A 27258-nucleotide genomic window follows, 5' to 3' on the forward strand; every position below is an offset into this window, starting at 1 on the left:
GCCCAGGAGCCCAGTGACACTTTCAGACAGCTCAAGCTGGTGTGGGTCCACATGGGGGTTAAAGCCCAAGGTCCTCCTCACTCACCCTGGCAGCCCAGCCCCTTACAGTGAGGAGATGAGCTAAGCGCTAAAATGATGACATGCCTCCACTGGTGTCCCAGAATAACCAGTCCTGTCTCCCTCAATTAACTGCTGAGCAATAACAGCATTCCTGCTGGCAGCACAGCACACCAAGCCAGGAGGTATCATCCCCGGTTGCCCAGAAGTGCTTGGGCGGGAGGGGATGGCTGTCGCTTCCAGGGATGACCCATCAAATCTTCTAATTGCCTCCACTTCTTCTCTTGCATTTCCTACCTGAGCTAGGCGAACTGCGAAGGCCATGAGAAATGTACCTTTCATAACCAGCTGCAGCAGCAATCATCCGGATGATGTACATCGGTGACATTTTTCATGAGAATAACTAGTAAATGCTGATGATCATTTCTTCTAATTACATATTCACAAGCTATTTGCACTCATTGCCAGCTTTCATGTTTGTGACTAGATGAGGCGTATTTAAATGCAACGTTGCATATAAAACATGAGAAAATTCCTACAGGCTGCCAGTATTTTGTTCTTCACGTGACCAAAGCAAAACTCATCGGACCATGAACTGTGATTTGCAGAAAAGGGTTTAATAGGCAGAGAGAAGGTGAATCAGTGCAAGGACCCCAGGCACCTTCCTAGGGGCAGACACTTGTCCCTGGGTAGTCCTCTCCCACCCACCCGCAGAAGCACTCGCTCAGTGTTGATGGTGCTACAAAGCTAATTAACCCAATCTCTGTAAACTCTTACTGTTGATCTGGTTGCTCAGCTGTAAATGGGGCGTTAGGGTGAGGAACGGGAGAAGGCTTTCTCCTGAGGCAGGCTGGCTGCAGATGTTGGCAGCTCTCAACCTGGAAAGCCCAAGGAGCTGCTTGGGTTCAGGACAGACCTTCACCTGGAGGACCGACAAAAACTCCAGGCTTCAAAGGTTAAAGAGAAAGAAGTTAAAACTATATAAAAGTGGTGATCTAAAACAATGCCTTCAAAATTTCTTGCAGTTTGTAATGGGACAGGGAATGTGCTGAGTGGCAGGACACCATAGATCCCTACAGGCAGGGTTTGGTGGTTGACAGAAACTTGCTTGGCAGGACCAGTTTAAGCAATGCTGTCAGTGTTTTGCAGTAAAGAATCTGCATTCGCTCAGTTTTCATGACAGTTTGGCTTCACTGCCTTGTTTAAACACAAAAGATGAGCCTAAGGTCCGAGTTCCAACCAGCTGCTTCTGTACAAACTCTTATTTTCACCTTCAGCAAATGAGACACGTCCCCTCGTGGAGGGCAAACACACAATTTTGCAGGCTGTGCTCCCAGACACAATTTGTTCTGGGAAAACCTGTGCAGGATTCCCAGGATGCTCAGGAAGACGATCACAGCTATTGCTCAGTGATTGTGTTTGAACACGAGGTCAAACGGAGAGCGGGGTGGCCCTGGGCAGATGCTCGAGTCTCCTCTATCCCTCTCCCCCACTTCATTAAAGTTCAAGTGACTGTACAGAAGTGCATCTGCCTCTTACCAGGACAGGCAGTGTGCAGGACAATTTACGGGTCTTAAAAACAATTTGATTTTTTTGGTTGAACTAATAAGGATTCCTCAGCCTGATTCAAAACTCACTGACATTAATTGGATTATTTCCTCTGACTTCAGCGCTCTGTGAGATGAAACCTCACCTTTAGGGAGTAGCAGTCTCTGTAGGAGCATTTTGCAGGAAATTTGTAGTGATCTTACAGTGCTTCTCATGCAGGAACCAGTCTCCACAGGGCAAACCCTCCACTTCAATTCAAAATATGCCTGTGTTATTTTTCCAAGAACCTGTTTTCATCTTTAGTGAGAATAACAACCACATTACTATGATTGCACATTTGTTTAAAAAATCAGTGCACAACTGCTATGCATAATACCAGAATATTCCTGAAATTAATGAAATATACCTCGCATCCACTGCTGGTAAAAAAACTGGCAGCATTTCAATCTCCGTAAAGAAAAAAAAAAGTATACCTCTCAACTAAGAAGAGAGGTGAATACCTCGATCAGAGTGGAGTAATAAATCAATTGGAGCTTATTAGTGAAATGGTCCTCATCAGTCTTTATTTACTGTGGAGGAACCTGGAAGGTTTCCTCTTGCAGGAACAGTGACGGATGTTTTAGTGATTGAGCACCAGGAGAGGAGAGAGGGTAAGCCGGTTTGTTGGTTGGGAGGAGTTTTGTGCATGGAGCTAGTTTGCTTTTCCAACCTTTCCCAGCCCCTTGCCCGTGCTGCACCCCAAGACAGGGCAGTGCTGCTGGGGGAGCGCCCGCAGGGGCTGGGCAGACCCCCCCAGCACTGTCCCCTGTCCCAGGACCCTTCTCGGGCCATCGGCCCGAGGGCTGCACGTTGCTTTGCTGTCATGGAGAGGGTTCCTGGTGATATCCCAGCCCTGGGCTCCAGTCCAGCCACGGCCAATTTTTGTGCTGTGGCAGGAGTGTAGAGGGCGAGGGGGGTAACGACTGGAAGTGTTATCCTAGGGTGAGCGAAGGAGAGGAAAAAGATGAAGCCAATGTATCTGACAATGTATTTTGCACATTTTCTGCCTTTGAATACTTCTTACAATTCCAATTTATACTGTATGGTCTACAAAACACAGAGCCGAAACCAAAGCCTGCAGATACTTTCAGAAACTGAGACATTTGTCAGTTATTGGCATTATCCTTATTGCCATCAGCTCTTCTGCTCAGAGAGATCTATCAGCATTCTTTGCTTAAAACAGTTATTTATTTGCCCTCTTTTTAATGTTTACAGATGGCTTTTTCCTTTTTGCATACATTTGCTGCAAAGTAACATTTTTTCCTCAGAATAATCTGTGAGAAAAAAATCAATACTTAGTTGTTCAGTAAAGAATTAGGCAGGCAATATTTTTCCAACAAAAGTTATTTCATCTAAAGCACAAAAATCACAAAAGAAAGAAAATGACTGGATCACATCTAAAAATGTAAATGGCAAGCAAAAGGGGATTCACATTGGAAAAAATATTGGTGGATAGCTAATTTTTATTCAGTGTCTTGAATGGAGAAGATGTAAAAGCTTTTAAAGAATTCAGGGACAAATTCTTCATAGGCATCTGTGATAAATAAGAAGTACAGCCATCTCATGTTGAGACACAAACTTCCATTACCCTAATTCAATTCAAGGCATTTAGCTCCTGAAGTTAATCTCACCAGACTGTATTCATCACGCCCATGGAAGGATGTCTATTATTTTTGCTTTTAATGTTCAGTACACTTTTTAATGGATCAAACATATGGAAAATTTATTTCTTCAAGAGCATGAGAGACAAATAATATTTCTGCAGCAAATAAATGTCATTCAACTGCTGCAAACTGTCTTTCGTTGGAGATGGTAGGAGGCAGACTCAGACCCGTTTCCTTAAAAAGGATAATGAAAGAAAATCTGCAAAGTGCCAATAGCACGACTAAATGTATTTTTAACTATGCAATTGTCTTTTACAGGGATTTAAATTTCATTTCCACCTGTTACTGAGCAGCTAATAGCTTTCCTCTGAGTGAAACCAAAATGCTCAGAATTTGTTTCTTCTTAAGTTGCCGTGGCAGTAACACTTCTTATCACGTCACTGGTTTCTAAAAAGGCATCGGATCCGCTCCATTACATCAATGGGAGTTTTGTTATTCACTTGCAAGGGATGAGGGCGGGATCCATGCCCTCAAACCTGGTTCACCATCCAAAGGAAGAAGCGCTGCAGGCTGCCGGAGCGACCTGCCTTTGTACGAACTGTCCCACCCCGCTAAATCGCTGGGTGCTGGGAGTCCCGGTGCTGGAAAGGATCCGTCCCCCCACGGACCCGAATGCCTATGAAAATGTGCCTCTAACACAAGCGGGCTGAGGGACCACATAACTGCACGTGACACTTTAATCTCTGTCATGATATGAAACGAGACCTCCAGCCACGATCCCTCCCTGCTCCCTGTGTTGCCTCGCTCCATGGCTGTGGCTGTGCGACGCCCTGACTCCCGGTCCCGGTATAAAGCCTGTTGAACTTTCTACTTTGCTATTTCTGGCAGCAAGTTTAGTTCCAGGATGGTTGACTGCATCGTTGACTTGTGCAGTTTTTATTCAAAATGCTTTTGATAAATTGTAACCAGAGAAAATAAAGCATGTGCAACCGCTATGGCTGAGTTGAGCTGGCAAATAAAGCCCGACCACTCTGCCACGCATAGGAACTGCTAATGAACCTTTAAAAGGTTGTTGTATAATTCACTGTGCTGCAAGATGTGGTTAAGCAGCAGTTTTAGATGCCTTTGACTTTTAATCTTCCTTTGCTTCCTTGTATTTATGTTTCTGAGAATAATGAAATGTGAACAAGATAAATTTATGGAAAAAATACCTAGCTCTATATATGCAATGAATAAACAAGTATTTTAAAGTACCATTTTTCTGCTACATTGTAAAAGCGGTGCTGTCTGCTTCATGTTCGTCTGTTTTCTACTTGGGTGAATTCTCCATTCTGATCCTAGAAACAGCAGGTTCAGTACAGGAAGAGAGCTATAAATATTGCAATTGTATATATATAATTTTTGTTTTCTAATTGCTTTTCCAGCATTTGAATATCTGCAAAAAGCATGATAGTACTGAGTAGCCGTCTCAGCCTGTTTATTCACGAGGGGTTCATTGCCCCGGGTGTAGACAGTAACCCCAAACTAGCATTTGCATCCAACGCCAAGCTGACGCCCTCCCACAGCCTTGCAGCTGCTCTTCCCATGGGACACATGCCTGATCCCTGTGCTGAGTGATGAAGATTACAGAGTTTCTATTCAGACGTTTCATAAATTAAAAAATACTGATTTTACTGATAACTTCACATCTGAATTCCTACCTCACTGGTGTTTAAACATCCTTGAGCAGCATCTGCTTTGGAAAGCTTCAGCAAAAATGGTTCAGCTGTTTCTGTAACCAGACCTAACACTCATATCATTTAAACATACACTCGCACACAAAATTTAATCTTTGCCATGGAGGTAAAAATCTTATCTTCTGATGTCACGTTCTTTGAAAGTACTATCAATGCAATGAAAATTCAGTTGTAAGTAATGGCAAAATATTCTTAACCTATAGAAGAAAGGTTATAACTTTCTATTGCCATAATTACAGGCACTAGAACTCCGTTGTAAAATCTTTCACTAGCTCTACACCACCTCTTTTACAGCATTAAAAATGTATTAAAATGGAGTTGTTACCATCTTGTAATACTTGCTCATGCTGTCAGCCCTGTTCTTTGTGATCACAGGATCAAAGACAATCGTCAGGAAACAGAGGGTGTAGTACCAGATTTGCAATAGGCTTCTTAAATCAGCCTACCCACGCCGGGGCAGGCAGAAGCTGAAGCGGTAAAATACCATGTTTGCCATGACTGATGCCTTTATGAAGAAAATATTTTTTAAAGTTAGCATAACTAGATTTGAACAAAAATCATCAGAATATTTTTAATCAACGTTTTCCATTTAACTGTATTCTTGGTTTAATTGTGCAACAATCACATTTTTTTCCCAATGTCCAACCGGATTTCACAGAAAACCTGCAGCAACTTTTGGCCACTTTTCATTCTGCAATTGTTTTGCTTTATTGACAACTAGAGAAATTTGTCCTACCCGTTTAAACCAGTCTGTTTATAAGGAAGTCCCTGTTGACCTGTGCATTCCCAAAGGTGTGCTCAGTATCCAGATTGATCTCTCATTGTTTTTCTATCTTGGACATTATGATAGATGTTTTTGCATTAAAGAGCAGACTCCCGATTATTTTAACTTTGCCTTTGGATTCTCAATGTAACTTTGGCGTTGTTGTTTTGGTGTTGTTTTAGGCAAATAGTACCTTAGTACAATGAGCAACACGTCACTAGTAACCATGGAAAGAATTAAAAACGTAAATACAGCACTGAAAATTGCTAGACTGAAAATGGTCAAAACTTTTGCCACTTACTCTTGATCTCCCACAAACTTTTTACCTGCTCAGGAGCAGGAAATTTGTTATGATTCATTTCATTTGAATGGATGTGTTCAATACCACTGTTACCTGACCGGGAAGTAGAGCCCAGTATTACACCTTTTCAATCTTAACACAAAAAGGGAACTGAGGAAGACAAATCATGTTTATCAGGAGATAATGTATAGGGCATTTTATCTAAACAGTGTAAGCACTCATCAAATTTAAACTGAAATTTAAAAAAACACAGAAATATCAGTTTTAAACTGGACATGCTCAATGGTTTCTCAGGCAACTATTTGAGGCAGAAAAAATGACTCAATGCCTGATTACCTGGCTGTTCCCCAGAGTGATGATGGTGAACACTAACTCCAGTACTTGTTTCCTTTCTCTTTCAAAGAATGTATCTACTGCCACAGGTGAGTCTCATCGCCCTGGTTTGCAGAACACCTTTGAAACCCCTTCAGTATCACAGCTCTGAAAACCCACCTCCATCAGCATCAGCTCTACCTGGCAGAAATGCCTTTTGTGAACTCACAGGGGCCTCAGTGAATATCCATATCCATAAATACTTGCAGCATCTGGTGCTCTGTAATGACCTGTCTGATCAGGGGTAGATGCTCTAGGTATTTTAATTTACTCTGGTTAGTAATAAAGCTGCAAAAACCCCTGCGTGTTTATACTGTTGTTCCTAACTGCTAACATACTAAAACCAAAACCCATAAACAAACCATCCTGATGCTTATCTTGTGATGCAACGTCATAAAGCAAAGATTGGGCACTTGTTATTCTATGTATATATGTATTTGCATTTAGATCACTTAAGAGTTTGGGAGGATATAAAAGAAGAGTGGAAGGTTTCTTCATCTCTTCATTCATTTACATCAGAAAATCTGCATATAAATGGTAAATCAGATCTGAACATGTGTTTTCTGGAGAGACATTATTAAAGTATATTTCTTAATGTTAATTGCTACTATTGACATCAATTTGTGATTGCTGTTTCTGAATTAGACCAAGTAAATGATCTACAGCTCCTGTTTCTCTACAGTGTCACATGCAGACGCATACAAAACATGACTTTCTTTAAGAAAATTCATTTCTCCAAACAGCTACTGGTACAATTGTCATTGTTAAAAAACACTCATTAGCAAGAAACAAGAAGAAAAGTGTGCCAGTAAAGGACTGCTGCTTTTATTGGCTGGGGGTAGGTTCCTAGAAATATGAAATATTAGATCACCAGGCAAAGACCACCATATCTTATGAATAGATGTTTTATTTTTTGTACTTCAGGTTACACAATGCCAACGTGCTTAGCGGTAAGGTATAGAAAACCAGGGCCACAAACCTATTGTTTTTCCAATGATTAGTGCTCACCAGCAGTTTCTCTTTGCCCCTGACTCTTTCAGATATATCTCATAATTAACAACCTACCATGAGAAAAAACCTTTCAGTCAATTTGGATGTGTACTTATCACAGCTTCACAGGCAACACAAATACATATATATGTAAAAATAATTGAAATAGTATTTATGCCTTTACATTAGCCAAAAGAGGCAGCAAAGGTTTGACTTTTAATCTGCTTTTCCCTTCCCCTAAACAAAGGCTGAGATAAAGTGGGTGGCTCTGCTTAATTTAGTATGCAAAATCTTTTATTTTCCTTTCTTACAATAACAATAGTATATTTTATTGTCTCAAATGAATTGGACTTCTGAAGAACAAGTTGAGCGAGGCGCAATCTCCAGTTCACCTGCAGAAGGACTTCAGAGGGAAGGTCCCCACGACGTGGGCAGCCGTTTGCCTCCCGACACTCTCTTCTGGTGCCCTTACTTTCAGGAATCCAGAAGTCCCTTCATTATCATATTTCAGTTTTAAATCTAGCCTTCCTTAACCAAGCTGTTCATCAGTACCCCATGGCTTATGCCTCACTGGTACACAGCATCTTGAGGTCCTGTATCAGCTTCTCACCAGCCATTTGTCCTGTCCCTTGTCCAAAAGAATGCACCTGGTGACAGGCAAAATTCAGAAGAAAGTAAAAAAGGTCTGACAGGATGAAAGCGTATGGTATAACAACCACAAGTCCGGTGGCTGTGACTAAAAATTAACCCACAAACGATAAGAAAAAAGGAAGCTACTTTATTTATCAGTTAGGATTTATCTCCCTGAAAGAAAAGTAGTGTCATAATCATTAGCGAGAATGGTGCTAGAATGTAAAATATATTTGCATGGAGCCTACATTTCCCTTAGTGCAGATTTTACTTCTTACATTAACTTAGGAGAACTTTAAAGGAACCTTTGAAGATAGATGAACTACTTATTAGCGATACAGTCACTGTGCAATTCTGCCATAACTCGGCTTTAAGATTCAAAAACCCCAAATACAATGAAAAGAGCTTTTAAAAAATATTTTCTGAGCGGTGTTTGAAATGAAGACATAACAAAGATGTAATTATATCCTAAATTTTAATATCAGAACTTATTCTGCTAAATAAAAAATCTTGCACCTCTGTTATCTGCCTTCCCGATGCATGAAGACATCACTTGGCACAAACTGCTCCTCGCGGTGTCAGGATTCGAGGCCACCTGCCTGCGCCCGCCAGGGCCAGGGAGGATGAAGTGCCCAGCTCTCTTTAGTCTTTCCAAACCACATTTACCTGGAACAAGCCTGCTGGCATGCCATTGTGTTCCTCAGCGGGGTTATGCTGGGTAGGATGGGGGGGTGGTGAGAGGTGGTTGGAAGGAAAGGTTATGTCTGGGAAACAGGCAAAGAGCAAACTTGGTGTTCTTCCTGTTGCTGACATATGGCAGGACACCTTTATCACTGTACAGAAAAATTAAAGAAGGCACCGGCCAAAGAAAGGGAAATTTCAGTGATCTTGGAAAGAAATATTCCAAATATTTCTTAGACATTTAATAATAACAATTATTCTAATAAAAATACCTGATTGGTTCCTATGGATTCTGAAACAAACAAACAAAAAAGCCCACAGAATATTTTTATCCATACACAGAGTGTTTTTCTACCTGTTTCTGTGTATGAATTTTATTCATTACATAATTCTGAGTTTGATAACCCAATTTCCAAGAAACTTTGGAAAAGCAGGAGCCCTTCCTCTTCTGCTCCTCTCCTGCAGCTGGCTTCATGGCTTTCCTAAAAAAAAAAACTTTCAAAATGGGAATATACTGCATGGCTTCTTCCACCATGTGCAAGGGATGCCTGTGTAAGGATGCAGAAGCGGAATCTTTTTTTTTTTTTTTTTTTTTGCAGTTTGCTATTCTTAAATCCCAGGTAATTATAAGATTAAAAATTGTGACATTAAAAAAATGCATGTTACAAAAGGAAAGCTCTTAAAAATGAGGCGATGCCAGAACTGAGGTTGTTTTGAGCATGAACGTTATGACATGATCTTGCATTTCACCATCGGATGCTTGCCCTCTCTCCCTGCCCCTCCAGAAGCTCCCTCGCGTGGGGAGCTCACACAAATCCAACTTTTTATTAATCCAATGTTTCACATTTTCAGATATCCAATTTGAGACACTGAGATCCAACTTGCAGAAGTGCTGGGGTGCAACTGGAGTCAATAGTCGCTTCCTGTTGAGTGAAAATAGTGTAAGTAGAGTTCAATTCATCAAGGACAAGTGCAGTGCTGCACCTACAGAGGTATAATGAATTCCATCAACAGAATTGATTACATTACAGAGGAATTACTCTTTAAAATGTTATTCTCCAGGAAAGGCTCTGGAGACCGCAGTGAATGACAAAGTGAAGACAAAAACCCAAACGTCCACTGGAAAGCATGTGTGGGGATAAAAGCAACCCGGGAGAGCGGCCCGTTGGGTGCAGTGCGTTGCGGAAGGAGGTATCGCACCCAAAGGAAGCACCAAAACCGGTCAGGACTGGCAAAAGCATTGCCTGCGAGGAAAGATGAAGAAGCTGGCTGTTTTATCTGGGGAAAAAAATTGAGGTATGATAACAGTCTTCAAATATGCAAAGGGCTGATGCAAAGAAAATGGAAATAAGCTGGTTTTCCTGCTCGCCAGGGAAGGAGCAAAATGTAATGGGTTTAAATTGAAGCAAGGAACGTGGAAGTCAGACATTACAAAAATCTTTCAAAGTACAAGGGATAGTTAAACACTTGAATAGATCCACTAGGAGAGTAATAAAATCTCCATCATTAAGGGTTAGGCATTTATCCTACCTGGATATCCTAGAATTTATCTTACCCAGGGCAAGGGGAATTACTGCATGACTTGATATCCCTTCCAGTACTATATTTTACAATTTCTCTGATTAAATATGGAAGTAATAGTGCCAGGTTGTCTGAAAAAACAGCTATGAGGCATGTCAGATTTGGCAAAATTAATAGATGCTTTTGACCTTAATCTTTCTGTACCTTAATTTTCTATCTACAAAACATGGATAATGCCCCCTCTCACAGGAGTGTTGGGAAAAAAATTAATTAACTTTCTGAAGCATTCCAGCATGAGCAGGAACAGCACTATGGGAGATCCCATGAAGAAATTCATAATTCTGGCTATACAGGAGGGTGTAAGTAGTGTGCATAAGGGGGGTGCTGGGTCAGGTAGTGAGCAACACGGACAGTGTATCCATCACCACGTAATTAAAAGGTAAATCATCACAAATACAGAAAGATGTTAAGTCAAGAATGTGTTTCCCAAACCTCAAGGACTTGATTTTCCAGCCTTAGCAATATGTCTTTGTAATATGATGTATGCATGATGAGAAATGTACCCACTGTGTGTCCAGCAGCCCTTAATTTCATTTGACTCCAAGTGCTCGCAGAGACATCAAAACCTTCCCCAGGGTCCCTGTCCGCAGGGATAACCGAGTGCAAAGACTCTGAAATCATGCAGCACTTCACGACATAAAGAAGGCAGAGGGTTTCTGGTCAGTCTGGACTTCATACAGACAAATAAAAAATGTTTCAGGGCACAGCCCTGTTACATACAGAGTGAAGTGCTATGACCAAAACCATAACACTTTTGTGTACAGGGGAGGCGTGTTCCGCTATTAAAGATCTGGAACTGAGCTGTGAGCACCATGGCGGATTTTGAGGGATATTGCCTTCAGTAACTGCATCAGATAAATTAACTTCATTGTCAATATGTACACTGTACACGTACATGCAAATGTATGTATGTACACATTGTACATACTCTTTTTTACAATTACCTGCAGAAATGTTTTCCTGTTATTTTAGTACAGACATTTTCATTTACAACGCAGAGCAAAGACAAAGACAGTCGTTTCTAGAGATTTCGTGTTTTCATTTTCCTCTGCTGAGTGTTGCACAGTTCCCTGGAGCGCGGGAAGCTCCCGGTACAGCACAGCAACTAAAAATCAGCAAAAGTGACCAGTAACAGAAGTCACAAGCTTCTACCTGCAAGTGCAGTTTTATTCAGTTATTTTACTTTAGCAATGGTCAAAGCTTTACATTTTAATGTTTTCCATCACAGGTAGTCAAGTTCCAGCAATTATTGCAGATCTAGAAATTATTTAAATAAATATACTACAGAAATTAGGAGAATCACCTAAACTTTTATTAATAAGTATCCTAGGGTGCTCTATATTCAAGTTTTTCCACTGACATCAAACTTCTTATATTGATTCTTTGGAAAAATTTTCCTTCCTGTATGCAAAACAAAAAAGAAACCAATGAAAAGTACAAATTCAGCTTGCCCTGGCTGCACTGTTTAATACTAATTTCTCTTCCACAAAAGTTTAATTTGCCCACAGGCATGAGCGCTTCTGTCAATGCAAGCACTGCAAGAGAAAGTCTGCCTCTATACAACCCCGCGGTGTAATGCCAAGCAGGCATCTTAGACTCAATTTATTCTAAATCAAATCATTCATTTCTTACCACAAATAGAATTGTAATGGAGTTATTTATATTTGGCCAACATTAAAAATAGATGTTGCAAAATGCCAACTCAGCTCCCAGAAGAGCTCGGATCCATTACGACTGCTGTTAGCGAGAGGGACGCTCTTTCTACCGTGCCCCCGCTGAGAAAGGCCGAGCAAAATATTCATTTTGGGCAGAGGAAAAAGCACTTACGGAAAGCAAAGCCGCACTGTTCACCTGGGGCAGCGACCGCGGCACAGGTACGGGGAGCCGGCTGCAGGGCTCATCCGCCGCGGGAGGCTCTGGTGGAGAAGTGACGGAGGTGGCCGAGCGACCTGCACGGAGCCAGGGAGCTGCACAGCGGCCAAGAGACCTCCGCCAGCCTGGCAGGTGTAGGTCTTGTGCTTCCCAGGTCGACGGAGGAGAGGGCCGTCGTATTTTGCTCGTGTACCTTCTCGCCCGGGCTCACCAGCAACGCGAGATCTGTGCTGGAAACCCTGTCGTACATCAAGGCTGTTTATAGCTCTCTGGGCTGACCGCGTATGAAGCATGTCTGGAAGGTATAATCTGCTGCTCAGGTACGCTCCTCCCTGTTAAGAACGGCGTTTTCCAGTGATTCCTGAACCGCTGCCTTTTTCTTTGACTTCAATAAATCCTAAAAATTCAAATTACGTTTCGTACTTAGCATCCCAATGGCAAGCACGCTTCGCTATTGCCAAGCAGAGATGAAACGTGGTCATTCTGGATAACAGCATGGTGGCTTCGGTTGCCATTACAGGACACTGTATGTCAAAATCATCAATGCTAGTAATAATAATTTCATCTTAAATGACATATTTCATCCAAAGATCACAAGCTGGCGATTATAAACTTCAGCTAGGCCTCAAAACACAACACGGTAGCTCAGCACAACCATGGATGCCCGGGCATACTGATTTACCTTCTTCTAAAATTTACTTTCTTTCTTCTAAAATGTCACAGGTTAAGAACGCCGAACAAATACGAGCTATTTTGAGAGAGACTTTTGTTGCACACTACAGCTAGGAAAATACCTGCTCCAGGCTATTGTGCATCCACATCTCTACCTCTGAGTAAAAGGGAAAGAAAACATCCCCCCGCAGCATTTCCAGCGCGCAGAGAAAAACCTCCTTCATCTCCTACATCCAGCAGTGATCCCTGCGCTCTCGTGCAGGCACATGCGATGGGCAGGAGGGAAGGCAGCCTGCCCAGGGGATCAAAGTTATACTTCTTATTAGCTTTTCTCATGCAAAAATATCAATTAATAAATGCAAATTACTAAAAAGGTCAGGAAACTTTTAGAAGGAATGAGTAATGAAGACCTCCACACCATCCTCCACCCTCATTTGGGCCAAGCAAATTACAGATGCTCATGTTGCAGCTTTCCATTTTCCGACCCCACAGGCAATGCCTTCTTGCTTCAAGAGGCAAAGTCAGAATATATTCTCATTTTCAGACTGTTTTGCAGCACTCGATGTGGAGGACCGTGCACTGGAGGAGCTTTCAGCAGCCAGTTGCTCTGACCCACGCTGACCAAGGGTGCCCGGTGGGTCTCGCAGCCCCCAGGCTGGGGCTGGGCTGCTCGGGGGCTTTCCCTGCAAGAAAGGAACTCCAGGTGTACTCCAGGGAAACCCTATCAGTCCTGGTATAAAATTTTTTGAGATTTTTCCCAGAAGAAAGATCTTACCAATAGATTTTCCAATATTACTGACAGTGGGAGAGATTTTGAGGCTGAGGAATTAGCACAGGTACCGTGCACCAGAAGGATAAATGGATAAGAAATGATTTAGGGTTGTTCTGGAGCTATTGATGTTTACTGAGTCTGTGTGTACAGAAGATCACCGGGGACAGCTCTAAGCCAGTAGCAACAGTGAGATACACACCTCCCTCCTTCATCAAATATCACCTTACAAGATTAAACACTAAGCGAGATCAACAGAACACAAATTTTAGCATGCAGGAGACAACTTCAAAAAAAAAGTGTCCCTGAACATTTAGGTTTTCTTGCCTCATCTTCAGATAGTAAACAACATGAAATAAGAATAACCCCACATGAACTTTAACTGATACAGAAATATTCCCCCTTACTGTATGATACAGAAATATTTCCACTCACTCTCTTCAGCCATGCATTTCAAGTGCCTCATTTCAGTTGCAGTAAGACAATTACTGTTCCTAGAAAGCAGCTTAATTTTTATGATGTAATTCAAGAATTTATCTCAATTTTATTTTGTTTTAGCATTTTGCTGGTAATGGAGATGTTTGCTAACCAGGCATTTAAATGTGCTGTCCTGTTCAAGATAGCAGCACAGCAGAGGCTGCGGCTCTCTCTTGACCCTCTCCCTGTAATTTTCTCTGGAGAGCAAATATCTTTCACTGTACGTTTTTAGGGGTACCGCACTGGGCAAGTTTGGACTTGCAGGTTTTGCTAAAGGTGATCTGAAATGTGTTGCTGCTGCTCCGCAGTTAAGTAATAGCAAACAAGAAGTGCTGACACCTGAAAGGTGCAGGCATGAAATTCTTCCTTAGTTAATAGAATATGCATTTTTGCTTCAGCTCCCTGCATAATTTTTTTTTATGTGCAGGACATAACAACTGCTTTAAATCTCAATAAATATCTTATAATGAATTTTTTTTTTAAATCTTAATAAGTAAACAAGGGTTTCTCTAAGTCTTGAATGTGTGATTTTGCACAGCAGTTACAAAATAGTGGAGGGATGCAGAGAACACAAACCTGAACTGAAAACTATATATAGAAGCAGGGTGAGGTTTTAGCATTTGATCTGATCTGCACATGGAGCCCAGCATGACAACTGGGGAAACTGAAAAGCAACTCTCTATTTCAGTCAACTTCATGGTTTGGCCACAGCCATGTTAGAAATCCTTTGCCATCCACACAGAGTCTACAAAGTTCTTTTTAGGGGCTGCGTTGCTTTTGGGGGAGGAAAAGTGGTTGTTGCATCAAAATTGAGACTCTATGAAAGCACAGAGAAGTGTTTATTTGAAGGAGAAAAAAATGTGACTTGCCTAGCCTGTGGCTTGTTTTGGTAGAATCAGCAACAAAAAATGAAGTTGGGTTTTAGACTGGGTTTATTTCTTTCAAGCTCTTTAACTTTCCTAGAGAAGGACTTTCCTAAGGAAGACTGATTTGTTGATTTAGTTTTATTGATTTCATTTCCTGTTATGCTACACAAAGAAAATCCAAACTTGCTACACAAAGAAAAAAAAAAAAAAAAATCCCATTTGGCTACAGTTAAAACTGAAGGGAACCGGTGTTTTCCACTGCTGAACGTGGCAGCCCTCTGCGCTGAGGTTGTCCCACAATTTGGGGACTCCTCAGCAAAGGTCACGGCGTGCACCCAGCAGCACGCAGGGAGCACCAGAGCATCAGCACATTTTGAATGAATCGCAGAAAAAAACAAGACCTTTCAGGACCGGAGAGGATTGCCCACTGTCCCTAGCCCTGTCCTAGCCCTGGGCTCAGCGTGCCGGCTGGGTCGGCACTTGGTGGGAGGTGGGACCTGGGCTTCAGCCTCTGCCTAATTCCCAACAGGGGCTTGGGGCTGAAAATCCCATTCCCGTCTGGAAAAAACTCACTTATATCTGTTGCCACACCAACATGGATTTAGTCTTCCTTCTACTTTGCGTGCAAATGCTTTAATATACACCAGCAACCAGAGAGAGACCTGCTACCTTGTGGTCAGGGCAGTCCCTGGGCATGCAGCAGGACTGGGCTCTCCTGCAGCCAACTCATTGCCTAATGACTCGGCTTCTCTTTCATGGGGAAAAAAGAAAGAAGAAAAAAAAAAAACGGTTAAAATTCAATATTTAAAGCTAGTTTGAACATTAATATTAAGATTCATTACTTTCTGATGCCACTTAAAACAGAAGCCAGGAAATCTGGTTTGATCCTTGGCTGCGGTGACCCACACCGCGTCTCATCTGTCCCAGCCAGCCAGCCTTCCCCTGCTCATGGATGGAGATCCCTTCACTGTTTATGTACTAGATTGTAAAGGAAGGTGGATCACATAGATTATTGAATCTGGCCAACTGCATAAAACAGACTCTCCCAGTGATTCTACAACTCTGTGGCATAAAGAGAAGAAATTAAAATATGTAATAGAGTTTGTACCATACAAAAAATACCTCTATGGAAACCCTGGCACAGGGTGCTTTTTATAGTTCTTATAGAAGTGAAATCTCTTTTATTTGATGTAGACTTGTTCCGTAGAATGATCTGATAAAAAACATTTCTTCTGATTCTGTGGATTAGGTGAAAATACAAACCATTTTATCTATCATAATATTCAGAAACTTGGGAAGAAATTTAGACAGGAGGAAAACTGTTCCACAGCAAGAAAAAAAACTTAGTAAATAAAGCCAGTTAAAATTTAGGACCCAGTATCTTCTACTACGCTCCTTCCTCTCAGTTTGCTGCCTTTTCTTCATCCTTTTAGGACTCTAACAAAGTCTGAAAATTATACGTGGGAAATTGAGTTTGCATGATTCGCTTCAGAATATCACCTCCAAAAGGCAAATCACATCTGACACCCTCACCCTGAAGAATATCACAGCTTTCCAGCACGGCCGCTTCTCTCCAAACAGCTGCTCTCCCATCCCACCGACATTTTCTGCAGCAGCAGCCACAGTCGCTCGGGTGGGCTGTTTCTGCCCCGCAGCCCGTCCGTCCCCCCGCGGGCACCGGCACCACCGGGAACGGGACCCCCTGCCCTCACGGCATCTCTCAGCCCCCCTGGGGAGCAAACGACCGGCTGCGCTCCCCAAACTTCATTGGAAAACTGCAGCTCACATTACAAATAAACCACAGAGTACAGGAAAGCGTTCTCCAAAGGATGTCATCAGAAGTGGTTGCCTTCTGTGTATCGTAGAGCATAATGTAGTAAATTGCATTGTTTTAAGCTACCAGGAGGCAAGAGAAACCATGTCGGTACTCTGCAATTTTTAGAGAATAATCTATAACTTCAAAATACACAGGCCTTTCAAAAACACAGCTTAAAGTTCAAATTCGAGGCGAGGTCACACTTGCAGCACTCTCATTACCCCGACAGACGGGCAGCCCCTCCGGCACAAGCCACAGCACAACAGCCAGGTGTACAGGGAAAGTTCAAGCTATTTCGGTCATCTAAGGACAGGCTTTGGGGTTTTTCTAAAGTGAGTTCCAGAACTGAACATTGGCAATTCACTGCAGATCACTACCTTGGTATTCACTGCCATATTGTAAGGGGTGAATTCATAAATCCATCAGAAAACCTTTGGGAAAACTAAGCGGGATATTAAATGCCAACTTTGCTGGGGTTTCAGCGTATTTCCTCGTATAAAACATCCATCTCAAATGGAGCTCTTACTGCATTGGAGAAGACAGTCAAGCGTCTTCCAAGGGCACTTTGCCACTGATTTATACCCTTGCAAAACCTTATGCCAAAACGCCAGTACCTGACGGCACATGTTGGCTTCTGGAGTGACTCCAAGGGAGCGTAAATCAGGCAGCCAGACCCAAAAGCATGAACAAAGCTTTTAGAAACTGCTTGTATTGAACTACACAGTTATAAAAAAGTCAGGTAACCAAATTCCTCTTCCACAAGAGAAAGGCGGCAAATCAAGAACACAACAGACAAGTTTCCCTAAGCCAGCAAAACTCAGCCTGGTCAGGGCTCCCGAGGAAGTGCCTGTTCCAGCAGGGAATGGCAAGAGCAGCGGGTCGGAGCCGGGGCTGGGAGTTCCCGCGTCCCTGCCCACGAGTGCTGCCGACAGCACGGGTGCTGTGCAGAAGGTCCTGGCGACGACCAATAGACCAGCCTGCATTCACAGAATAAAACTCATGTTTGGGTGAGGGGGTTTTGCGGAGGAGGGAAGAGGGGGGTGAAGGAAGGAGAAGAAAACTCTCTCTGACAATACTCAGGAACAGAAAGGTATTTATCTGCCATCTGTACTCCTAAAGGTCAAAGGAAATGTTTCCCAGATTAATTTCAGGAGTAGGATTTCAGTTTATGTGCTTATGTAGAAACACTGAAATATTTTGTAATTCAAAGGTTACAGGAATACAGTCAGACCGAGCTCTGAAAAGGAGATGATGTAAACCAATACTGTTTGGAGAAACAATTACAGAGCAGCGTAGGGAGCAAATTTAGACAAACTCATCAAATTCAGGGGAACTATATCATACCCACATGTTATGTTTCGCAGGGGAGGCACCGCCGGTGAGCCTGCTCTTTCCTTGGCCCTCGCTTAACCAGTTCTGGCTTCTCCTGCAAGCTACGGAAACGAGAGGAAAAGAGGAGGAATTGGTGAAGGCGGCTGAGGGTGGCTGTGGGCAGGACGGGGAGCACAGCCAGGCACCCCTGCCCGCCTGCCCCCCCGGCTCCCAGCGCCAGCACCCCGAGCGAGCTCCGCCGCCCAAATTGCTCCTCTTTCTGCTGCCTCGACACCTCCATTTCCTACCCAAATAGCATGCCCTGCTCTTAACATCAGAAGTGAACAGCTTTCGTGGAAGTGAATTGCTGGAATTGGTGATTCTTTGCACATTTGGGGGGGTATTGTGGAGGCTCAGGCAATCCCTTAGACAAATGCTAAACTGCCCATAGAGATTTAACAGTTTTAAGAGTGATAGGTGCAGCGAGAAGCTAGCGTTATGTTTTATTAAAGCCTGTTGAAAAGTTTATGGGCTCGCTTCTGAATGAGGCTTTTTTCCCCTCTAACTACATCTCATTACTTCTCCTGAACACAGTCTGTCACTTATATAATATTTGCAGATAGAAAGGATGCTTTATAGGTCATGTTATTTGTTGTATCATAAATATAACAAAATAGTGCAAATGACTTAATGCACTCACACAGCTGAACAATAAGGAATCCCAAAAGCACCTCTAATTAAACAGGAATTTCTTAAGAGATTTAAGTGGTGGGGTTTTGTTTATCATTTATTAGAGGAGCTCTTGTCAGAAAGCAAGTAATGCCCTAAAATAAAGTGTCCCCATAATTCAATGGAGGATTTTTAAGCTGAGGCTTCTAATGGAAAATTTCCAGCATGGTTTAGGATAGGAACAAAAGCATTCAGCACTGAAGTGTGCAAATCAAACACCCTGAAGCTCCTGCCTGCACCCCCAGCAGTGCAGCAGAAGCTTTGCTGGACAAAGCTGGGCTTGAAAGCCCGAACAGGAGGTTTGCCCTCCAGCCCTCCTCACCTCGCTGCAGGGCAGGCCAGGTCCAAGCCCTGCATGGGTTTTACATACATACTGATTTCTGGACACCCTCACGCAGCCGGTAAGCCCAAGCTGTTCAAATAACCGAGAGCTGATACAAGCAGCGCAGAGTGAAAGCTGTTCGCTGCACTGTGCGACCGGTAAATAGGAGTATTTCCAGGCCTCTCACTGGATCCCGTGCTATCTTTGAGAGTCCAAGATTTCTGTAACCTCTGATTTTCTAAGTTGTTGATGTTTTCCCTAATTCTTTTATCGCTGGCTGGGAAGCTGTCTCTGCTTTTGCAGCTACCGTAGCATTTGCCCCTTTTGCAGCGTTGTGCATCCCTGGCTGTGTAATACCGTACAGTATTTCCCCAAACCCTCCAGAGAACGTCAGTGTTGACGTATGAATCTGATTTCACCTGGATGTGCATGTATCCTTCAGCCAGCATCTTATACAGGAGAACTCTTGTGGTAAACAAAGATAGAAAGCCATTACAATGCAGTAACGAACTTTCAAGAACCATTTGACTAATTCCATGATTCAGGAAGTCTTAGGCAGCCACCACAGCAAACTGGGGGAATAAATAGCATGAATGCTAAACAGTCAGAGCAGCTCGGCTTCCCTTCAGAGTACCAGCTTTGTTTTGAACTTCTGTTCATTTTGCTCGTTTGTTCCTTTTATTCTCGAGGTGCTTCACTGCTAGGAAACCAAAAATACATACACAAATAAGGTTATCTATAATGGACTCCGGTGGGAAGGGGAAGCAGAATGAAGTAGCCCTAAAGCAGAACTAGCTTTGAAACAATAATATTTATGATGGGAATATATAATTTCATTTTACTGGGATCACCACAGGCACAAAAACCAAGGTTTCTGTCTGCATTTACTTATTCTGAGTGGAAGACAGCTACCCACCTGTCGCAGGAAAGGTATTTACTGCTTTCCTCTTCCGCAGGAGTGCTCTGCGGTTTGCTCGTCGGGAATGCAGCTGCAGCACGCTCCCCGCGCTCCGGCTGGCTCCATCGCAAACCCCAAGGTGCCTCTTTTAATGTTAATCAAACATGAAGACCAGGGGTCGGATTTCAGTTGTTTGCCTTTCACGTAAATGAAACATGTACTCATTGTACAATTACGTCTTAAGTGTACAATTTTATGGCTGGCACACAGCTTACGGTAGCACTGGTTGGGTTTTTTTAATCAAAATGTGCAATCATTAAGCGGGATTTGATTTAATGTAAGGACCTTCATTCCACTTTCCTCTCCCACAAGGCAAGTTGGTGATCCTGGTCTCACACCCATCAAAAAACAGGAAGAATTTAAATTGGTTTGCTGAGCAGATGCCACCACGTTGTAGCCTGTGGGGACTGGTTATTTCTCGGGATTAATACACTCACCTTAATGCAATGGCGGTTTTGCCTCCGGGGTGAGACTTTCATTGCAGGCTGGAGTGATGTGACAAAAAGGTTAAAAATCCTTAAGCCCCAAGTCATGACTACAAACGAGCTTCAGTGGGAAACAGTTTTTCTCCACAGAACAGAGATTTAGTTGGAAAACATTCTTTAGTAAAATGGTTCTGTTTTATTAACACTTCCCCCTACCACCCAGAGATTTTAAGCTACCCCCCATCCTCTATTCCTGCCTGTGCACAGTACGCTGTATTGCTATGCTCACAACAAAGAGTATTTTAAAATTTTGCTGATGCTGCTCCAAAAAGTGAAGTGGCCTCAATTTGCGTCCCCTCAGGAACGCCCTTTGGCAGTGACCAGAGCCATTAATCGGACCCAGCTGGCCCCGGGCGACTCCTTTGGGACCACGAAATCACCTCGTCCCCTCCATATGCTGCACCAGGCAGAAAGGGGAGCCCAGGAAAGGGCACACAACATTTCACACCCGGAGGAGACATGGGTGGTTGGGGGCTCCCCTGGCCTCCACCCCCCACATTCAGCTTTTTTTTTAATAGCATGGCCATTAGCAAAGATAGAGCAAACATCACTCTACGAAGGCTCAGGTGTATATATATATATAAATGACATCATTTGCATGTCATGACTTGTGACATTATACTTTGCCCAGCTCTCAATTAAATTACAAGTGGGTTAAATTTTCTTTTTATCTTTGAAAATGTCATATACTGTTTCAGAGGAATGGCTGAATACTGACGATGGAGACCAGCTGGCTAGGAACGAGAGCTCTAAGGGAGGAATTCAATAACACTGCAAAGTATTTCTCATCAAGAATTTTCCCACAAAGTGCTTTTTCCATCAGAAAATGCTTATTCATCAAAGTGAAAACTTTTCGTAGAAACACATCAGCTCTGTGAAGCTTTTGCTGGAAAATGGTTCTCAAACCAGAGTGGAGACCAGCTCTGAGTCCGTGCCTTAACCTGCCTATCAGCAGCCCAATAGGACCAAGATCTTAAAGGTCTTTTCCAACCTAAACGATTCTGTGCTTTTCCACCATTTTCCAAGCGCTGCTCCACGTGGTACATCCCACTGTCACCACAGTGTGGGTGTGCAACCGCTCATCACCACCCACCTCTCCCACCACCCAGACCAAAACTACTCCTTCCCCATCTTCCAGGTAGCATAAAAAGGTCAGGGCTTTGACTCCCACCAGAACAAGATATTTCTTGAAACCTTCAATTTGGGGCACGACAAAAAGTCACTCCTAATTGTATTCTAAAAGAAAAAGGAAACAGACCAAGCTGGATAGAGTTTTCACGCAGATGTACCAGGTTTCTGGTGAAGATCACTCATTTTTACAAAGGGCTTCAGTCTCCTGTCACAGCAGTTTCATGTCCTTGCAATTCCATTGACATCAACAAAATACCCCATGAATGCATGACCTGACAGTGAACCTACAATCAGTCACAACGTGGGCAGTTCAAAATCCCTCAACATCCACATTATACTCTTCAAATTCTTTAAATTCTTACTTTTCCAGCAAAAAACTCAGACTAATGTAAAGTCAAAAAGTGCACATCACCTTGCAGCACACCATCACCTCAGTCTGGCTTTAGAGCAATTTCTAAGTTCAGCACAGAGCGGTGCCCAAACTGGGAATTAAACATTATGGCATGAGCGAAAAGCTCTCTGAGCCTGCTTTCTCATGCACATCATAACACCTTCCCGAGAGGCACACGGAGAGCCCCACAGCAAACTGTGCCAAAACACACTCTAACAAACCTCTTGGCTTGATTGCCTTCAACAAAACAAGTGTGCGGAAAAAACAAATCCTATTTAAGGAACAGCATCTGTCATCTCTAATTTTGAGGGAAAAAAATGACAATGAAGCACTAAGCAGAGTTCCTCTGTGCATGGCACCGCTGCGCTCCAGCCTTTCACAGGTATCTCTTCTGGTGTGTTGTAAGGACTATTGAGGGTTTATTTCAGCCCTGATGGAGCTCAGGGCAATCTCTTCTCTATAAGCTTTGAGTTACAGGCACCTGAAAGCGTGTATCTGAATCTTCAAAACGTGATTTGTTTGCTTTAAGGATCAGCATAATCTCCATCACATCCTGCTGATGCTACCTCTCTCTGCAGTAGCATGGTTTCTTTCTGTCTGTAGAAAAACTAAAGAATCCTAACGGATCCGACCTGGACCAAGTGTATAATGAAGAAGAAAATGGCCATATGCTCCTCTTCCACGGCAAGTTGTGCAAGTGGAACTGAATCAACAATCAGGTTGGAGAAACCCAGATGCTCCAGGCGCAGCACCACATGCCTCTTTCCTGAATACACTGGATGAAAAGAAAACCTGACCTTGCTGATTCACAAAGATGGAAATGGAAAAAATCATGGTTTTCTTGTAAGGAAAAATTCACAGAGCTCAGGAAAACACAGAGGCATTTGTGCACATAACCCACCACCTCCTGGCTCTGCAGCATGGAGGAAGAGAGGCAAAGTGCCTTTACCGCATAGGCTCACCTTTGCGTAGAGAAAATCCAGGCGTGCTTGGATTGATTTGAGCTATTATCTCTGAAGACGTATACTTGAATATTGGCTCGGGCAGGAAAGGGAGTGTCGCATCCCTGCACAAGTGCTGTAACAAAGCCCCCATGCCCTCTGTGGCAGCAGCCAGACAAATTCCCCACAAAGTCCCCCTTTTGGGGGGATGCACAGAGATGATGTAGAAGAAATGCATTCACGTACCTCAGGCAGAGGAAATGTTTGAACCCAGATATAAAAAACATATCTTGGTTAAGAGTCAACAATTGATTAACAAATGGATTAATAAGAAATAAGCATGGGAAAGCTGCAGGGGTTTTGTTGTTGGTATTTTTTGGTGGTTCTTAAGTTTAGAATTTCCTTTTTGTTGATTTGCCTCTTTTCTTAAAATGCTGCAAAACAGAAAAAAAATACAACAACATTTGTTGTTTTGTTTCTGCAAGAAAAGTAACAGATTTCATGTTGGGCCAGCCTAAACCATGATATAATTTCACTGGTTTTTTATTTGGAGAGCAAAGCAGGAACAACAATCAAGGTAACTCTTGGCCCCAGGCGGGGTGTCAGGAACTGCTCCTGCATCGGGCAGGATGCTTCCAGGTACACCACAGCTCCTTCTTGTCCCTGATGGCTGAACTCTGTTGCCAGCTGTGCAGAAGGACCCACACAGAAAGGGAATTAATGACCTGCCAGATTTTATGTAAATGCTGAAATCAGTACAAACACAGTACTAATATGAAACAAGAGAGTGCTGACATGCTTTGGTAATTCAAGATCCACACTTTGCAATAACAATTAATTATTTGAACTTTTTTGTTATCCAAGCACCAGCTGTATTTATTTTCATTAAACTGACTTACATTTTTAATAAAACATTGATCATTAATTACATAAAATGCTGGATGTCTACTGGGGACCTACCCTCTTTTCCTTGAAGTCAATGGGCAATGCATTCAATATCAGCCTGAAGCTTTGGGAAGGAATAATCGCGTTTTAAATATCCCGTAAGCCCAAATCTTAAAGCACAGTGTCAGCTTTTCAATATGCTTTACTTTTGACTGGATTAATTTCTTATTTCTTCCTAACTGAAAACAAAGAGCTGTTTTCCAATCAAATAGTCAATATTATCAAGGCAAAGTACCAGCTGCTGTGATGATTACAATTTGGGTGCCTTGTTCTCCAGAAAAGCAGGGGTAGTTTGTGCATGTGTGTCTGTGCGTATACCTGCACGTGTGTGTCTACAACTCCATTTCCAATCCATCTTTAGCAGATGATAAGCCCCTTCGCACCGCACTCTTCCAATTTTACTGTGCTCTTCAGCTGTCATAACTTGGCTCCTTTATGGTGATACATTCAGCTTCTTATTAAATCTATTCATCTATTCCAACATTCAACAGCATAATATGCAAAGCAGCTATCAAGTATATAGGAGATGTCTTTTTGTCATAAATCTATAATATGAGAATAATGTAGTCTCAAAAAGGGAGAGGACATATACTTAAATGTCAGACATGAGAGATTTAAAATTCAGAGTCTAAGTTAGATAACATACTTCACATTTGCATCTGTAAGAGAAATAACGAGTTTAATCTTAAATAAGATGCATGCTACTGGCCTCACTTGCTGAATTTTCAGAAAGTATCTCCATTAGTGAACTTCATGATACTCAACCGGTCTGTTCCTGAACTAGGACCAAATCCAAACAAAGTTTATGTTCCCCTTGTGAAGGCTGAGGTACCTGTCCCCCGCATTCCTGCCTCTGCCAGCACGTTACACGGAGGGTCGCAGGCAGTCGCCCACCTCACCCAGCGGATGCGGCAAGGTCAGTCCTCTGGCAGGCGATGCTAACGGGCAGCAGACTTCAGTTCTTACGCTTTCTCTCTGCTCTGCATGCTGTGGAAAGTCAAGGTCCTAATGAGGCTTTCAGAAAGAGAAAAGCATGGAAAAATGAGATGCTGTAGAAATTTGTGAAAAGATAGCCATTATAACTTCAGATAGTTTTTTTTACACATAGCCCTGACAATAAAGGTGCTAAGCCTTGTCCTTATGTGTGCTGGAAGCTGCAGCTCTGGAGAACCTGGTTTTCATCTGGTTTTACATTCACACGAGATCACAAAAGCTGCAGCCTGGTCTCAGATGGGATACTCTCCTTCGAGATAAGGTGCAATCCTCTGAGCTTCCAGCCCCCTCCTAACTCTGCCCACCATTGAGGACTGAGAAACCTGCCAGGTGGGAAGGGGACTTGGTCAGGCTGCTCTTACACATGTCAACATGCCACATTTTAACAGCAATAGTGAAAAACAACCCCAAATAAACCCTTTCTTCTTACTGTCGCTTTGCTTCTGCTGTCATCCCTGAGTCTATCTCCTGATATTTCCATACTAAGAAGCATAAGCAGGACTTGATCGTTGACCCTGAAAGCAGCATCTTTAAAATTACAGTCTGTCACAGAGAGAGTTGTATTTTTTTCTTTCACTGAAATCAACAGGTTGATCCTGGATAATGAACCTCTTCCGGATAATGAATGAGTGTCAATGGGCCGAAAGCAGGCCGTTTGTTCAGGATAAATAAGGGGGAATTAAATGCCTGTTTGTATATTGATGGGCAAGCCAATAAAGGTCACTTGTCAGAGAAGGGTTTTCCTGGAGAGACAGGGCAGGGGCCGTGGAGCAGGAGCCAAGTGCTTCTGCAGAGAGCGGTGCAGGAGGCAGAGGTTGAGGGCTCCGATGGGCACCTCCACCTCTGAGGGTCTCCCAGTACGCTTTCACACATTAGTTTTGCAAAATAAAACTGAAGGAAACACCAAAAAGCTGTGCAAAAACAGAGATATGCACAGCTAGACGAAGCACCAGAAATGCTGCTTGTGAAACACACCCAGAGCTTTGGGGCAAAGCGTTTTCTGGAAAAGTTCTTGAATTATAAGGCAAAACCTCTTGGGTTCGATTCCCACTATTGATGTGGAAAAGCAAGTGCAGGTTTTTTGAAAGCAGTTCAGATGGCGTCACAACCTTGTAACACCATGAAAGATTTACCTTCTACTGACATCAGCCAAGAAAGTCCTGATTGTCTTTGCGATTTATTTTTTTCTTAGTTTCTAGATATGACTTTACAAATCGATAGCCCGAGACAGTTCTTGTATTGTTCCAGTTCTAGAAAGCAGCAGAGAAAAACAAAATAATAGTCTGAAGTATGAGATCCCTCCATCTTTTTCACTTGTAAACCTATGTATTTTAAATCAAGTTTTATTTCTGTCCATTATAGATACTCAATAAACGTTTGACTTACACAACCAGATGTATTGTGGTATAAAAGCATCCATTTAATTAACAACTGCATTGCTTCTGATTTCACTGAGATGTTTCATGTGTATATGCTTGATCTGGCTGAGAGGTACAAAAGGCGAAAAGATAACTTTTATAAAGCATTTTTCAAATAGATGAATGCTTCCAGATTTCAGGGGTTGGTTTGGCGTATCATAACCGGCTCCTAACAGCATTCTGCTTTGGACAAATAGAAGTGGAAATTTGTGTGTCTGACCAGACTAAAAAAAAGTCAAAGGTAAGGGTTGTTCCCAGGGACCATCCCAGCCAGACTGCCCTCCTCTTTCACCGCCGCCAAAGTAGCTGCCGGCAACCTCCTGCTCGGCCGGAGCAGCAGAAGCAGCAGGGAGCAGGCAGGAGCAGGCAGGAGCAGTCCCGGGAGAGCTGGGACATCAGTGGGGCGGTTGCTCCTGCCCGCTTCGCACCAGGGGCTGCGCATCCCCTCCAGACATCTGGACCACCCAGAGTAACTGCCAAGAGAGGGAAAACAGAGAGAAAGAGAGAGAGTTCATACCACAGCCTTCCTGCTTAGGTGAAGCATTAGAGGATTTTCTGTCATTTAAAAAAAAAAAAAAAAAATCAACCTTTTTGCATAACCTTAAATTAAGATCTAATATTTATGGATATTCGCTGTAAATTGTAAATAAAATGCTGAAATATGTCTGTCCTCAGAAGCCTTTTGTTCACAAAGTCCTGACAATTAAAATGTGCTAATGACATGCAGTTTATTACAAATTTATCATGCTGATTTTATGTTGATGAAAGTTTAAATATACACTGAACTATCAACCAGAGACAAGGGGGGAGATGTTCACACGTTGTGACACCGCAGTAACTTCGGCTGATTTCTGATTTTC

At 42.8% G+C, this 27258-nt stretch overlaps 1 long non-coding RNA gene across 1 annotated transcript in view; it reads right to left on the minus strand.

Annotated features, from left to right (window-relative positions):
• Nucleotides 1-8260: 8260 nt before the first annotated feature.
• The window catches only part of LOC128147508 (uncharacterized), a 65614-nt gene continuing 46616 nt past the window's right edge, over nucleotides 8261-27258 (minus strand). The window contains exon 3 of the long non-coding RNA XR_008237032.1: nucleotides 8261-8873. This is a non-coding gene — a long non-coding RNA (uncharacterized LOC128147508). The remainder of the gene's footprint in view (nucleotides 8874-27258) is intronic.

The sequence above is a fragment of the Harpia harpyja genome, chromosome 10 (genome assembly GCF_026419915.1).
Source record: "Harpia harpyja isolate bHarHar1 chromosome 10, bHarHar1 primary haplotype, whole genome shotgun sequence".
NCBI classification, from domain to species: Eukaryota; Metazoa; Chordata; class Aves; order Accipitriformes; family Accipitridae; genus Harpia; species Harpia harpyja.